At 45.9% G+C, this 14,043-nt stretch overlaps 1 protein-coding gene across 2 annotated transcripts in view; it reads right to left on the bottom strand.

Moving 5' to 3' along the window:
• The window catches only part of LOC146869234 (nuclear factor 7, brain-like), a 148,530-nt gene that overhangs the window by 87,325 nt on the left and 47,162 nt on the right, over positions 1 to 14,043 (bottom strand). The window lies entirely within an intron of this gene.

Genomic DNA, 14,043 nt, shown 5'->3' with positions numbered 1-14,043 from the left:
CAAGTTTAGATTGTGTCTCTATTATGGCTATATTACTTGACAACCAGTTCCACTGCAGATAAGGGGCTTTCAGAGGCTACTTTGGCTTGTTGCCATAAAGTATAGATTTGAGCACTTGCAAGGGGTCTGCACCGGAGCCTCCAGCTGGAGGACCATCTATAGTGACATGGCCAAAGGCGTGTAAATACTATAATGTGGTGTTATTGTTGCCACTCAGGAGCTGAGTGCAGAAGCTGCATCATTCAAAGTGTGTTGCAGTACGTAGTATTTCCCATAGTGTGCTCCTGTGGCACTTTATGAGTGCTGTAAGCCAGGGCATAAAGGCTGTAGGTGTGTGCCGCAGTACCACACACGCGCAGAAATACTGTAAGTGTGCAGTAAAAAGGTCAATGTTCAAAATTTGTTCGAAGGCCACAGAAACCCAGGAGCAAACTGTGGGCACCATTTGCACCACTTTTGTGCCCTAGCTGAACTTAGCTGAGGGCTGGCTGGTCGCTCTCCTCACTTTGCACTGTAAAACCGGCCTGCAGGTGTGTACCTGTCTGTGTTGTTCTACCCCCTCTGCCAGAGGAACACAGCTGCAGGTCAGCAGACAAGTTCAACTCCAAGTATAATCTAATGAGGTGGTGAAAGAGTATGCTTTGCTTTTTAACTAGTTCTACTAACAAGTCCAGGCTTTACCAGAGCGGCGTTCTGTCCACACTCTTGCATGGATCAGAATGCGGGTAGAACAGCTTTCCCCACAAGTAGCCAGAGAAGAATATTGTGCATTTTCTGGCCGCGAACCATTTCCAACCAGAAACTGCTCACTAGATGCAAGCCAGAGAGAATGGACAACATCATTATGAGAAAAAGATGGTGATTAATTGAACACACATCAAAAAGAACAAGACTCCATCAAAAGAACAGCTCTAGACTGGACCGCACAAGGCAAACAGAAGAGAGACAGGACAAAGAACATCTTGGGACGAACTGTGGAAACCGAAATGAAGTCCCTGAATCACAGCAAGAGCATTGTACAGAAGCGTGCCCAAGAGAGACAGAAGTGAAGGTCCTTTGCTGCCATACATGCCCGTCAGCATAACAGGCAGTTAGTAAGTAAGTCCTGGCAAGGCTATGGCAGGCAGTAAAAAACAAGAGAAATACAGTTGCACAGGCACCTATAATCTCCATCAGCAAACATCTCTGTAAGTGAATTGTCAGATGGTATGCCGGCACCCCGACGAACAGAGAAGGTTTAGTCGGAGGGATGGTTTGGAAAGAGGAGCTTCTAATACACAGGATGAAGGTGAGTGTGGAACTCATCGCTAAAGGTGAGGAAAGGGTTTCTGGGCTTGATGATAATCACATGATCAATCAGGATAAAGATCTGGGTCTCAGGGAGTCAGTCATTGGCCCAGCATCATCCCAAGGAGTAACATTGCCACCTCCGGCAGTCAACCAGGAGGCAGCGAGCAAGCATGCAAAAAGGTACCACCTAGGTACCAGCTAGCCAGGCAGCTATCAGGCCACACACCTCATTGTACCATTCACTTCATCCTGGATATGGTGCAACAAGGGCATATATGAGGCAAGCTCCATGTCTTCACTGTTGAGAAAGACATCCGGCCAGAGATTGTGAGAGGAGACTCTGAGAGCGATACCGGGCAGTGATGGTTAAGAGTCATCTGCCACATACTGCTGAGCAGTCAGTACAAACTCCCAGACCGGCTCACCCCTCACCTACGCCATGCAGAGTTCATGGTGAGACAACCAAAGATCTCTTTCAACAAAGAAAAAAGGCACAAATGCACTGTGTATCTTCTTTTGAGTTAAAGATGGTGCAAGATGATGGGGATTGTTTGGTGCGTGTTAAAATTGAGGAGGTAGGATAGAGGAGTTTGCTTACAGGATGTGTTGTGTTGAGGGATGACATGCATCGGGGTGTTTTGTAGTGTGTTGGGAATGGGTAGGAAGAAGGTGATTGTGTTTTGTTTTGGTGTGATGTGGTTAGGGAAGGAGTAGGCAGGAGGGGATTTTTGTGTGGGTATGTAGAATGTATAGAGATTGTAGCCTGAATGAAATTATTTTTAGTATGTGCCTGGTTAGCGAAGGAATGTGAAGAAGAACATTAGTTTGGAGTAATTTGTTAGGTGAGTAGGATACGGTGTTTATTTTGGCTGTTTTGAGGCTAGAGAATTGTTGCAATTAAGGATTGTTTTGGGGAATTTTCAATGTGCGAAATTACTGCTTGACAAAATTCAGCTGCAATACAGCATCTTTGCGGTACTTCTTGAACAAGGATCCCTGCTCATGATATTGTAAGTTTGTGACATTACTGCAGCACGGTATGCAAGGTGGGATGTGCTGTAGGAGAGTTCAATATACTAATTTAGTCTTATTGAGAGTATGTCAGAAGAATATAAAAAAATATAAAAACACTTTCAATGAAACTTTTAAGATTTTATGAACAAGATGTTTTAAGCTATGTTGGATAAACTTAACTCAAGGTAAATGTGAAATTCTATCTGATGCTGACATATGCCACACACCGAGCAAGCAGGTTTCACGCTTTTAAAATTGTTTTTGTGACCCCCCCATTACTATTAGGGATCTGGTGTGTTATATGTTTGTGGAGCAGTAGAAAGGTTAGTATAGCATATTTTTGTCATTAGTATGGCCTTGCAGCATTGTCATGTTCAGGTATCTTCCTGCTCAAGTCTTAAGAATACCGTCACAGTCTGGAATGGGTTTTCTGCTTCACTAGTATCACCAACAGGATAATACCAACTGATCAGTATTACCAGCACTAAGCAAGGATCAGTGGTAGAAAGCCTTCTGTTGACCCCTTCTGGTTATATGTTAATTTCTTCTTTTCAAATACAAGTTCTCAATCTATAATAAAACTTGGTCCACTGTGGGTGAGTCTATGAAAATTGATTGTATGCAAGATTATCATAGATGGATATCTTAAAAATCTGCCAATGCTCCAGCTCTCTAGGGCATGTGTCTCATGAGAGGATCCTTAGGACCCTGTATACAAATGGTTAAAGTTATCTCCTTCCACTGTGTCCATTCCCTCCTGCGGAAAGGTGCATAGTGGTTAGGGCAAGATAAGCATTTTTCATTTCTCTTGGAGGCCACGGCAGCCCTTAATAGGGCCACCTTTACAGTACTACTACCTTTGTACCCAGAAAAGTGGCTAGGTGACTGGCTTAGACATCATGTTTAGATACTTTGAAATAGGTTGATGTGTGCTGCCCTAGTAAAATTGTTGACATTGGAACCCTAATGGCATTGACCCATAACGTTAACATTACATATCTCTTCTAGATGCGGGTTGCCGCAGGTGTTTCATTAACTTTTGACTTTTGTAAAAAGCTGTGCCTTGAGGAACCAATGCTCTTTCCTAATGCCAGCTAATATTGTAGACTGTAAAAAGTAACCATAAATAGTTACAGCAAATGGAAAACATGCCTAAAAGGCCTTATAGCATTAATAACCTCTCTTCCCAGTGCCACCTTATTTCACATATAGCCAATTAGTCGCTACCCACGTGTCTCCCAGGCCTACTGGTGAGTCGAATAATGGTGAGGCCAAGGGGTTGAAAGCCTATTTAGGGCTAGGCTTTCAACCCCACCAAACAATGAAATCTAGCTCGGCTTTCAGAACAACCGACAAATATGAAAATACGCTTCACTGTAAATTATTGTATGTAAGTGCGTCTCATATATATATTCATTACGGATACGTTGAAATCTTGACTTGGTTTTATTATTTGATGGAGCATCGAGTCCAGCCATATCTGGGCTTTACCAAAGGCTATGCTTTCTTTAATGTATGATTTCAAAGAAAGGTTGCCTAGTGCCATCAGGTAAAATACTTAAATTGTGACTTATTTATCAAAATGTATTAAAAAAGAGCTAGTGTTTTTGCTGTTGGACTGTTTAACATCCAAATGTCATCTTTGTTCAAAGGTGTGAATTTCAGGGTTTTTAAACGTTGGTTCTTGTCTTATTCTTTTACTTAACTATAACATCACTTTAACCTTTGTATTTCCTGTGAATATCTGTTGGTTTTTGTTTAACAGTTAAGATATTTTTATCATAAATAAAACTATAACATCACTTTAACTTTTGTGTTTTTTCAGTGAATTTATGGCGATATTTGTTCATATTCTAAATTTTGCATTTTTAAAACTTCCTTCAGGCAGGCAGCCTCACTGCTATGGCTTACGACTATGTGCAGTGGGGTTGCGCACCTCGAGTTGTGTGTAGAGGAGACTGGATGCAGGACTATGGCTCTGGACAATTTGGTATCTTATTAATTTTTTGTGCTGATTTTTAGAGGTTTTTAAAATATTTTGTAACCTTTTTTTGATTTAAACTTTTTTACATTTTTACCAAGGATGAACTATTGTATTTTTCAACTTTTTAATGACTTTTTAAAAAAATTTGTTTGTAATGAATTTTTTAAAATTTCTTATGTTTTTAGATAAGTCTTTGTTTTCTATTTTCAGATGGTCCTGCATTGCTTTTGAATTTTTCTATTTGGCCCGCTGGAAGCTATGACCATTAGACATTGTTTGCAGTAAGTTGTAAAATTTTGAATGTTGCATCGTGTTCCTCTTCTTTTTACTGTTTTACTTTAGGTGGTGCAGTTTTAAATCCTTCTACTTCCTGATTTCCTCTCTCCTCCTCTGCCCGAAGATGCATAGCATTTTACCTTGGTAATCTCTTGTAAGCTCAAAGACATAAGAGCATTCTGGCAAGTGGTAAACCCTAATATTTTATTTTATGTGCCAACAAAAGCTTTAGATGGGAACATCGAACCTGACGACTGGGATCTCATTTCTCAAGGAATTATTTGCTGTCCGATAATGACCACAGTCAAAACATTTTGCTGTAAGGCTGCACACTTACCCCAATAATATTTCCTTTAAGCTAAATGAGGTTGTGGATGCTGTTGGAATTGGCCCTTTTTGCAGGGTCATCCCTGAACTTTTTGCCTTCCTCCTAGTCTTTTTCTGACTTGGTGTTGGTGGTTTTAGGAGTCTGGGCACTTTAGCACTGCTGTCCATTGTAAAGTCCATGTGCTCTCTATAGTGAAACATTGTAAGATTGGTCTACACTTGCTTGGCTAATTTAATTTACCTATCAGTCCCCAGTAATGTGATATCTTATATACCCGGGGCCAGTAAATTAAATGCTACTGGTGGGCTTGAAGCGCTAATTGCGCCACCCACCAAAGTAGCCTTTCAAACCTGTCTCAGGCCTCTACCATTGCAGGGCCTGTGCGCGCAGTTTACTGCCGCTGTGATGTGGCACATAAAGTGGGTGCCACGTCTGTGACCCTCCTTTTACTGCATGTCAGTCATCCCTAAGGTAGGCCCTAGCTAGCCCTATGGGCAGGGCGCATTGTAGGTAAAAGGTAGGGCATGTACCTCAAGTGTATGACATGTCCTGGTAGTGACAAACAGCCATTTTGGTTTCTCACTACCGTGAGGCTGCCCACTCATAGGAATGCATTGGGGATTCCCTGCTAAGTGTTTCAGTGGTAATTCCTGATCTGAGAAGAGCAGTGTGGTCAAGTTTGGTATGTTTGGAATAGTGATAATAAATGCTGCATAAGGGTGTGCGCAGATTTATGATCACTATTTTAGAAATGCCACTTTTAAAAGATGGCATTTCTGTGTGCTATGTGTCTCTGCCTGCCTAATGTGTATTGCATGTCTGGCTCTGAAGTAACAGGGGCTGGTGAGGTGTGTGGCTCCAGAGGGGCTGGGTAAGTCAGCGCTAGGCTGAATGAGCAGATCTGCATTTGCAGTAGTGGGAGGAGTAGCCCCTGACCCTGAATAGGTCTGTGCCTGCCTTGTTCAATGCTGGCTTCGCCCCCCCTGTGGTGTGTCTGAGGACAGAGCCCAACCTGACAAAGGAGGGTGTGAGCACTGTAAAGAAAATGCTCCAAAACCCCCCAGAACCAGTTGGGACTGGATTCCCCAGCCCTGTGTTAGGGCAAAAACACAGATACAGCCTGGTATGAATATTTGGGCTGTGACCCCTTGAAAAGGTGTTTGTGCTTACTTGTGCTTGCATGGAGCTGTGAGGCCGAAGGGCTGCTGGGACCCAGGAGGAACCGCCACGAAGGACTGCCCCTCTGCTGGAGGGCCCCATGAGCTGGCCTGCCTGGGCCCAGCTCTGCCCTATGTGACTTTAGGGGCTGGAGGAGAGGACTGCTCATGCATTTTGCACCCGCCCCTTGTGACAGCACTGCCCTGGGCAAACTACAATCCAGGAGTGTGGTGAGGGCTGAGCTGGATGCACCAACATGGAGCGTGAGGAGCACCCTGCCACTGCTGTGCTCCTCAACGCGGTGCCGCAGACCAGGAACACACGATTGACATTCCCTTTGTTGGCCTGTTATTTACAGAGCTCGAGACGGGGCTCCAGCTGAGCTCATAACGAGTGCTGCCGCTGGGCCTGGAAGTCAGGCAGAAGACGCCTGCCCATAAGCGGGGCTCCCAGGAGGAAGAGGAGAGCCCTACAAGCTTCATTGGCCCGGTAGTCACTGACGACCATGAGGCAGGTCCCGTTGTTTTGGGGAGGCCGCCGGAGGTCAGGCTGGGCCCGCGCCTGGTTGTGGACGGGGCCCACTAATAGGAGGAAGACAGCAAGAGAGCCCACGGAGGTCTGGGAGAGGTGCAGCCAGTTGTTACACGGGGGCTCCCGTAGGAAGAGGAGAGCACCACATGGTTGCCAAGCCTGATGGGAGGCGTGGCCACACTCCTGGAAGAAGACAGAGCCTGCCGCTGTACAGGCTGGGCGGAAGGGACACAGCCAAGGGAGTCTTCACTCCGTGTCCCTCCATGCTGTGTTAAAGGATCCAGCACAGCCAGAGATTGGTTGGGCGAGTGGCCCGCCATACTTGTTGTCCCAGCCGGCGGCGAGAACCAGACGGAGCCTTACGGGCTCCTGGAGCAGTCAAGAGGAGGGCCTGCTCACCGACAAGAGATCACCAAGACCCCGGTGAGGAGCCCTGGTAGCTTTCTTTTCTTTTGGCATTTCTGTCAATCAGCGGGGTGGTCAGGGAAAGTGGCCCCGCCAGGGCAGACAGTGAATATTCCTCCCGCCTTCCGGGGCTTCTGTGTAAAAGGGGAATACGGCCTTGTTTGTTTAGGGGCCATTGGCAGGTTTCCCCTGGGTGCTTTTCCTAGCAGCGGAGTGACTAGAGTATTTCCTGGTATAGGCGGGCACGTGGCCCAGAAGCCTACAGGAGGGACATAAAGCACCATCATTAGAGAGCGGGTGGCGCTCTAACTGTTTTGCCATCCTGGGATAATGAGTACTTGCGCAGCACCTGCAAGATATGCACAGCGATGATGATGTGCACTACTGCTGATGGTGTCTGATCAACCATAACGATCAATGGCGTGACAGATGTCGCAGCCAGATCGACCTCACATCCCTGCTAATGGTGTCTGATGTGGCATACTGTGCAGTTACATTTATGCCTAAGAGAGGTATGGTGTGCTGTGATGATGCGCTGTACTACAGCTGATTATGTTATGCATAGTATGCTAGACTAGGTTGTGCTAGGATGTTCATGCCTAAGGTGCCTATGCTGAGTGTACCCTTACCAGTAGTTACTGGTTGCTTTTGCTAACTGAAATTCTAATGGTTATGACAGTGGCCCGATTGGCCATGTCCTGTATATAATCCCCTGTAAAGTACTGCCTAGTGCCAGTTGGCACAGTGTATATTGGTGATTATGATCTACTGTGTTTATGATAATACAAAGGCTATTTTTTATATAACCTTGTGTGGAGTTTCCTTTGTGGTGTGCCTAGTGTGTTGCTGCTGTGTGTGTGTTGCGCAAACGCTTTAAACATTGCCTCTGGGATAAGCCTGACTGCTCGTGCCAAGCTAGCAAGGGGGTGAGCAGGGGTTTTCTTCAGCGCGTAACTCCCCAGCCCTGACTAGAGTAGTGGTTCCTGCCTGGCTTGGGTGCAAGCTCTAGCCAACCAGAAATACCATTTCTAACAGTGCCCGAGCCTCATGGGGGTACCCTTGTAACTCTTCCAAGATAATAAAGAGATTTGGGGACCCATTATTGAGCCTGCAAATCGGGTCTCCCTGAATCTTGGTGGTTGGCAGTTATTGTGCTGGTTTTCAATAAGGGGCGCTGCCAAGGCCGTTAGTGACTTAGGCTTATGTTACTACTTGACTCTGCTGTAGAGACAGCCGGGCGAGTCATCTTGCAAAGGCTCTGACTTTGGTCCAAGGAGTCTAACATTCTCTTGGAGGTCCAGTATGGTTCTAGGACTTGCCTGGACACCTCGGAGCAATGTTTGAACGTACAATTGTTGGTTAGTAAATACACTGTCGCTAAGTGTGTCCAATATATTTGGCGTTTATGTATCTCTCCTGCGCTTTCGATCGTGTTAACCAATCCAAGCTATGGAACATGATGCCCCAAATGGCAGTGGAGGCGGGGTTAGTATATTTAGTTCACGGTCTCCATTTTTACCTGTCTACCTCTGTTCACTATGGGGAAGAGGGTGAGTATACTGACTTTTCCCCCACATAATCGGGGTGGTCGTCAGGGGTGCGTTCTGGCCCCCATTTTGTTTTTGTTCTACATTAACGGTCTTGGAGCTGCTTTAGTGGGTAGAGGGCAGGATTTACTGTCAATCAAGAATACATTAGTTCCTGTTTTATTGTATGATGACAATGCTGTTTTCATAGCTAGAGCCCCTAACGGCCTTAAAATCTTTTTGGACACCTTCTTATGGAGAAATTAAACCTGGAAATCCCTTCAAATCATTCATCATGGCCTGAGCCCCCCAAAACCTGAAAATGTGCCAGTTAGACATAAAGGGAAAAATGATACAGAGAGTAACCCAGTTCCCTTATTCAGTGATTTCCTTTGACTATGTTAACTTTTGGGCTTCCTGCACTTCTCATAGGAAAACATGCTTGTGCCAAGAGGTAGGGTCCATTTTTAAAATGTTTACAAAACTGGAAAAAAAATGTCAGGAGGAGAAATCTCTTTCCTGGAATATATTAGGATATCTCCCTTTAGTCTAGGTTATTCAGCCCGTTTCTCCTCTACAGGAAAATTCCAAAATTGGTTTTTATTCTAAAAAGGTTACATTTACAGCGATGTAGACCAATGTTGCTTTTTTTACAGTCTCTCAAATCCCCAGAGGTTTGTTTTAGTGTGTTTTTTTATTTTAAATGTGCTATTAGACAACAAAATAGTCAATTATTTTGAGTCTGTTGATAATAAAATAATTTGATTTTATTGAATTCAAGTCAAGTCAAATTGCTTTATTTCGAGTATATTTTAAGTATCATAAAAGCGTCAGCCAAAATCCTTTATAAAAATAGACTGTACAGGTAAAAATTGTCATAAAAAGACATAACAAATACATGATGTTTGATCGATTGGGACATGATAACACATCATTTCATCGTGTTAAAAAATATTTAATTTTTGATAAAAACAAGAGTTAAAAATTATAATAAAAGAATGGAACCCAGTTTGCCTTATATAAGTGACAGTGCATAGGTATTTGTTCGAGCAATATTTGATCGTTCATCTTGTGCTCTAGTGTGTTCTACATGGGCCTTATAATGTGAAATTAGGTCCCCCTTGGTAAAGCTTTATGTCTGACTATCCAGGCGCAATTTAAGAACTTGGCCACTCCGCATACAAAGAGGGTTCTTGCATCAGATTTCAAGATACGTAAAGCAGTGCGATGATCAAGGGTACTTAGTTGTTTGCAGATTGGTGATAGCCATCTAGACCTTGATTTTTCCTACGCTGGACAAGCAAACATAAGATGAGCGACACTCTCCTTCGGTGCCTTGCAACAAGGACAGTCTTCTGTTGTCTGTTTTGGGACGTCATTTAGCAGTCAGTTCGTGGACCGGGAGCGATCCAAATCTGAACTGGCTATAAAGCGCCCTGTCTCTTGGAATCTGGATTTTATCCAAATATGGTTCCAGGCTTCTACATTGTTTGTGCTGGAAAAATTCTTCCGTTAGCCTTTCCATATTTGGATTGCTAAAATCCCGGGTATCAATCCAGTCGCAGTAGATATGTTTAAGCTCTGCCTTGCTCGGGGGATTTTGATTGTCCCAGGAATTCTTAAGGCCGAGAGTTGTCATTCATTTCTTGACATTAGATATCCACTTAACCCCATAGTTAACATCTAAACTCATTACTTCTGTGAGTGTTTTAAAATAGTTTGTGAGTTCAGTGGTCCGCCTAAGGCGAGCCCAAAAGAGCAGCGGGCGTAATTTGGCAATATCGCTGAATGCGTACCTACTCATATCATACATCAAGGGGGTTAATGGGACATTCCGGGGTAGCATAACGAAATCCCTCAAAAACTTGCGCTCTGACCTGCATATCTTATCAACATTGTCAAATCCCCATAGCTCGGCTCCATAAAGTGCTGAGCTAACTGGCGTCATAAACTGTGAGTGCTGGGGCAACTGGCCTACTTTGCGAAGAGCGATTTTCTTTACTTAGTGCCCCGACCGCACATTTATGGTTCAAGAGCATTTTGTCAAGGTGGGACCTCCATAGCATTTTTTCTGAGAGTCGAATACCGAGGTAGTCAAACGTGCTGACTCTCCCCAAATGTGTCCCATCTAAGGTGAGATTATTTCTGAAGGATTTGTGGGGGTTAAATGTCATAAACCTGGTCCTAGAAGTGTTTATGACCAGCCCCCGGGAGTTACAGAAAGATTGAAATCTGTTCAATAGTTTCTGTAACCCGGCTGGGGTCTTAGAGACCAGCAGTGTGTCATCCGCAAAAAGGAGAGTAGGTACCTTATCGCCCGCCAGGGCCGGGGCATCAGCTAGAACTTCTTGTAAGAAGCTAACCACCCCGTTCACGTATAGGGAGAACAGGGTGGGTGGATCAAGACTGAACCGAGCTCTTGAGGCGGAAGCCGAGAGCGTTTTTACTTCTTTTAAAAAATTTACGAATAATTTGATTGTCACTTTAACTTGTTGCACGTGTCACTTACTCTGCTCCGGTTGTGCTCCGCGCAGTGGATCTAGCGCTGCCGAGGCCCCCAGAGCAAACAATCTCTTCCTGCCGCCATCTCGGCGAGGCCGCAGGCCACGCCCCCTTCAGAGGCCACGCCCCCCACTGCCGCCCTTCCAGACCTATAAATCATGTGCATCTTTCGGACACGCAGCGGACGAGCGCAGCGGGCGCGCCGTTTGCGCCCCGAAGGCGTGCCAAGGGAAAGCCCGTCTGCGCCAGGTCGGGCCCTAGGGCAAACCATGCTGGCCGTTCCATCTCATACTCAGTGCAAGCTCTCAAAGACCTACAGCATCTTGCCCCCCCGGTGTCTCCTAATTCCCACAGCCGTATATACACAGCCGGCCTTATGCGCCCTGCTCTACTCTCTCCATGTGGACGCACTCCTACAGTTAAACCGACCAGGAACGTCACTTCCATCAGGGTGTCCTATCTGAATACCCGCTCTTTAGTAAAACACCGCGAGGACATTTACATCCTGTTGTCTAATAACAACCCTGACATACTCCTGCTAACGGAAACCTGGTTAACATCAGAATCCCTCCCAGATATTCTGGCGGCCCACCCCCCTGACTATTACATCCTCCACACCGATCGCCCCGGTGACCGGCCCGGGGGTGGGGTGGCAGCCATCATATCTAAGCGCCTGAACTCAATTTCTTCTTACTCCCTCCCCCTTCCAGAGGTGGACAACCTGCTGGTTAGCTTGGAAACGCCGGTGCCCTCACCTTCCTCCTCTTATACCGGCCTCCACATCCTATGCCATCCTTCTCTACCATCATGAGTGAACAGCTATCCAATCTACTAACGCAGCACTCCAGTTTCGCCCTCTTCGGCGACCTGAACTACTGGTTCTACGATACCAACGCCGGCCCCCATGCTATTGAGCTCTTTGAGTCTCTCAACAGCTTAAACCTTACCCAACAGGTCACCCGGCCCACTCATATCAAGGGCCATATCCTGCACCAGATCTGGACCTGCAATCTGGCTCTGTCTAAGCCAGCAATATCCCCTTGCGTCTGGTCAGATCATCATTTGGTTGACACTTCAATCACTGTCGTCGGCCGGATTCCTGCTCCTCTGATGGCTGGTGGCTCCTCACGGAAATGGAGCACATATGATTTCCAGGGCTTTCTTACTACCCTGGCTGACACCCGCCCAGTCTTTAATCCCACTGACAACATCGACGTTATAGAAAAAGACATCGGTTCCTGGCTGAGGTCAGCCAGCGACCAGTTTGCCCCCCTTACCAAATTCCCCCGCACTAGGCATCATAACTCCCATAGGTGGTTCTCTGATGACCTCAAGCATCACAAATTAAAAACGCGCCAGCTGGAACGAATCTGGAGACGCGATTATTCTAACTCAGCCAGGTTGTCTTACATGGCTGCACGCAAAGAATACAAAACTGCTATTACCCTAGCAAAATCGGAACATTTTTCCAATAGGATCTCGTCTGCGGTTAATAAATCAAAGGAGGTGTTCAAAGTCATGAATGAACTCACCACAGATGACAGAACCCTCCCAGCCCAGACCCCCACTCAAGAAACATGTGACACTCTCAACCTCTTCTTTGTGGAAAAAATCATAAAAATTAAAAACTCTATCCTTTCCCCATCCCAGCCACACTCTTCGGACACCTCCTCCAACAACCCCCTGACTCTTACCACTTTCCCAGCTCTGAACCCTATCTCATTAGCGGAACTCGCTACTCGTGTCAAATCTGGCTCCCCTAAGGACTGCTGTCCGCCATCTGTCTTACAGAATATCTGCTTCAATCTACCTGATTGTATCCTAACCCTGCTGAATGGCTCACTCAGCAGCGGCATTGTTCCTAGCTCTCTCAAGGAGGCCATCCTAGTGCCCCTCCTCAAAAAACCTGGCGCCGACCCCGCGGAACCATCCAATTATCGTCCCATCTCCCTCCTTCCCTACTTTTCCAAATTAATGGAGGCCCACGTCACCCGATGCCTGTCTAATTTTATTGAATCTTCTTGCCACCTTGAGCCCAACCAAGCTGGCTTCAGACCTGCCCACTCTACTGAGGCCGTCATTCTGGCAGTCCTGGACACGCTTAGGAGTAATGCGGACGCAGGGATCTCCCAAGCCCTTGTACTCCTGGACCTGTCGGCCGCGTTCGACACGGTGGACCATAACATTCTTCTCCACCGTGTCGGACAGGCAGGCATCCAGGGCACCGCCCTTAAGTGGGTCGAGTCCTTCCTGACCTGAAGAACACAGGCTGTCCGCCTGGGCCCCTATACCGCAACAAAAACCCCCACGACCTGTGGAGTCCCTCAGGGCTCCTCCCTTTCACCACTCCTGTTCAACCTATACCTCCGGCCCTTGATCCACTCACTTCAGAAATGGGACATTACTGTTTACAACTATGCCGATGATTTACAGATTGTCCTCCCTCTAAACTCACCTCATGCCATCAATACGTTTCAAACTGTTATGATCCATATCCAACATTGGATGAACTTGAATCAGCTAAAACTGAACCCCGGGAAAACCGAGCTCCTTCTCCCCGGACTCAGCCATGCTCACTGGGGTTCGCAGTTCAGGCCCCCTGAGCTAGGTCCCCCCCCCAGTCCCGGTCAAATCAGTGAAGAGCTTGGGTGTGATTATTTTTTATTTTTTATTTTTTTTTATTGAAGTTTAGTGGTGTCATACATATTCAAAATACAAAATCTAAACAATGAAAAAATGGAGCCCAAAACTTTCTCATAGATCATACCCCGCTTTCAACAACGGATATAGACCAATAGTTAATTTTCAAATTTCCCATACTCAACAGGCAGACAAGATATTTGTACAAATTAATCAAAAAATGTCCCCCAGGTTTTTTCAAATTTCCTTCCCCCTCCAATCCTCAGAGCGTAACTTCGCTCACTCATCTTTACTCTTCGCATTTTGGAAAGCCATTCGTGCATGGATGGAGTTTGATTTGTACGCCAGTTTTGAAGTAACACCGATCTAGCAACTGCCATACAAATATA

Source organism: Triturus cristatus, chromosome 1_1 (genome assembly GCF_964204655.1).
Source record: "Triturus cristatus chromosome 1_1, aTriCri1.1, whole genome shotgun sequence".
Classification (NCBI taxonomy): Eukaryota; Metazoa; Chordata; class Amphibia; order Caudata; family Salamandridae; genus Triturus; species Triturus cristatus.
Note: the sequence above shows the minus strand (reverse complement) of the source record. Positions and strands in the feature narration are given on the sequence as shown.